Source organism: Lepeophtheirus salmonis, chromosome 13, assembly GCF_016086655.4.
Source record: "Lepeophtheirus salmonis chromosome 13, UVic_Lsal_1.4, whole genome shotgun sequence".
Taxonomy (NCBI): domain Eukaryota; kingdom Metazoa; phylum Arthropoda; class Copepoda; order Siphonostomatoida; family Caligidae; genus Lepeophtheirus; species Lepeophtheirus salmonis.
Window position 1 is genome coordinate 22,337,803 of NC_052143.2, and position 3,350 is coordinate 22,341,152.

At 29.1% G+C, this 3,350-nt stretch overlaps 1 non-coding gene across 1 annotated transcript; it reads right to left on the reverse strand.

Moving 5' to 3' along the window:
- On the reverse strand, positions 1-107 carry LOC121128795 (U6 spliceosomal RNA). The gene has a single exon (XR_005868286.1). It is a non-coding gene; the product is annotated as a U6 spliceosomal RNA (small nuclear RNA).
- Between the last annotated feature and the right edge of the window lie 3,243 nt (positions 108-3,350).

Here is a 3,350-nt window from a genome sequence, read left to right on the forward strand (position 1 = left end):
AAAAATGTGGAACGCTTCACGATTTTGCGTGTCATCCTTGCGCAGGGGCCATGCTAATCTTCTCTGTATCGTTCCAATTTTAGTATATGTACTGCCGAAGCAAGTACGAAGTTTATGGAAAAATTATTAATTAAAAAGAAAAACATTTGCTACATCCTTCTTTTTTTTAAAGGAGCGCGCACGCCGGTGAAGGGAATAGGAGATTACTCTTTCACGTAGGTATGTATGCAGATGCTTCGATTCATTTTTATTATGGATAAAAGTAGACCCTATATAATTTTATAATTTTTTTTTTCTAGTTCATATACTTGCTTCAGTGGGAATTAGAGTCTTAATAACCAAAATATTGATTGTATAAATAACTAGCGTTTGTACCTAACATAATTAGGTGTCAGCTAAAAGACAAATTTTCCTTTAATACTGTAGAATGTAACTCCCCAAGAAATTATTAGTCTTACTGTGTTTTTTTTTATGAGCACACTCCCACTTAACTACTCAATACTCAATAATATTTCTATTCATATGTATTATCAAATATATGTATATCAAAAATGAACGAATAATAATAAGATTTTGTAAATATTTTTTCAATATGAAAAATGACTGTTGAGTACTTTAGTTTCTAGAGTGCTCACTAACACGATGTGAAATACGAAACGCCTGCGAGGGTCAGTTCATTTTTACAAACCATTTATATTTATATTTACTTCAAATTTTAATATATACTGTAAATTCATATATCTTATGATACACATAAGATATTAATAACAAAAACAGTGCTACTTATATAAGCAACGTGCACACGCCTGTAATATTCCATAAATACAACTACATTGTTAATTCTTTATATCAAAAATGTTTATAGTATTTAAATCAAGGAGCATTGTTAGATAGTGCACTACATCACTGCTTTTGATATGATGTTAGGAAAAAATGGCCAGATAAAAAAAAGGAAAAGTGTCTAATTGAAAAATATGACAAGATTCTTTTAAACTGATATAATATCTATCACCAATATAATATATAATAAGAGAAAGGAAAAATAAACAAACACGACAGCGGTTCCAATGGAAGGAGTGCTGATCACTTAATTCTCCGTTATTAATTACAATATCCTTAGACAAAATGGACTATTCATATTGGACAAGACTCTTGGATTGACAGACAAGTATTTACAACTATGCAAGAGCAGCTATTTCCACTTCGTTATGATGGAGGATGTGTCAGAAGAAGAGGTGGTTTGCTGTGGAGCGACAAACCACTGAGAGGATTTGGGCAGGTAGTCAAAGGTCGAGTCGTTGGAGAGTGCGAGGAAAACTGTAAAGCTCAGTAGAGTTGGAGTAATCTGAAATTGCAATAGAACGATGGTCTTCTTCTCTTCATAAACCTTCTTTCTTATCCAAAGAGAACGAAACAGGCTGCATTACGTAGTTATCTAAAGGACTCTAATTCTCGAAGTTGTTTATCTAGGTCTGTGAATTCATACATCCATACAGCTAAACTTCGTATTATTAAGAAGAGGATATGTCAGGAGCTCGAAATTATGTCTTAAATATTTTTTTATTTTTGTATATTAAGATAATATAAATTCTTAAAAAAACATGTATCAAGTATATTTCTATCTCTCTCTGCAAATAGTATTATATCCTCTCTTATAGCAATTATGTAGCACATAATTTAAACTTGATAAACGGTTCAAATATATTATGTTAATTTGAAAGTACGAACCAATCTTCAATCCATGATTCTTATCCAAAATGAAAAATCTATCATGTCTGACGATATTATAATTCATAAAAGATAATTAATTGATAAGTTCCATTTGAACTGCTATTGTGTTTGATTATTTTTCTTTTATCCTTATATATCATTGGTGATCAGTATTACATTAGTTTGAAATAATTTTGCTATTTTCCCTGCTTTTTCAGGTTCCCTTTTTTTCCTGTGCATTATTTCCACTGTCAATTTTTCCTGTACATTTTTACTTAACACTGTCGGTCCTTATATAGAACCTAAGAATCCTTCTTGTTGTTCCTTAAAGAAGGTAAAATCGATCCTTCGTGATGTCATTGAGGGTGATATCCCATTTTTCAATTATTCCGTTGTATGCAAAATATAATAAATTATATACGAGTTACTGGGTGATACACTGAAAAGACTGTCCCCTCCCCCCCCAAATTTAAGGAATTTTTGCTTAATTTTCCAAAAATTTAATAATTAAAATTTATTTTCAAAAAATTTAATTTATTCTGAATAACAGTGGATTTTTGAAATACAAATCAAACCAGCGCATCACTTAATTAGTGTTGTTTTTATTTATGTTATTTTAAACTATTCTTATCCTTTTCCGTTTAAGAGTAGTGTGTGAAATATATGTAGTATCTACAAGACGTTATTAATTGTGTTAATTTATTTATGACTAATAATCTATGTACAGCTTTAATCAAATAAATTGTCACGTTGGATGCATATTTTGTGATTGAGCACCGGTACATTAAATTACATGAAAAGCCTATATTAATTTTAAAAATGAAGAAATATCATACTTAAATTTGTACAATTGAGCTTCAACTTTCTTAATTATTATGTATCTGAGGTTACAGATAGGCAGGCACATTTATTAATTAAGATATGTTTATCTACTGTTTGGAGTATTTTGCTTAAAATTGTCTATAAATTATTTGATTACTCAAGAATTGAATTGAGAGTTTTTTTTCAATTGAAAATTATGGCTTCTAGGAAAAGGCAAATCTTTTGTAAAGCATAAGCTTCACATATTAAATTTCTACTGGAAATGTTGTTGTGATGTTGTGTTAAATATGTTTTCTTTTGCTAGTATCATAAGCGTAGTGATTTATAAAAAGATGAAGTTTCTATATGAAATATCTTTCTGATAATAAAAAATTTAAATCAACTCAATGAAAAATATTCAAAAAACGTATAACGAAAACAGAAGCTTGAGGGAAAAGATTCTAGTTATCTATTCTATATCATTCATGTAATGAAAATGTTGTCGAAATTGTTGTGTGGAAAGATAATAGGAACTGTCTACTTAGTCAGCAACAATTTCAATAATATTACATATTCTAAGGTAAGAAGATATAATAGAGTAGATAATCGGTTTGAAGGGAGGATTAAAATTTTAAAATTAATAAATAATTTGTAAAAATGTTTGTTTTTGTCTTCTTTATTTTTCCTTTTACTTTTATTATATGTCGATCTCCAACTGTTTGTTTCGCAAATCCCAGACATTTCATTAACTAAGCAACCAGTAACTGACAAGTTGTAATAAGGGATTTTACAAATAAATTTTTTATAACCTAACACCATATGTTTTTTTCAAGTACAAT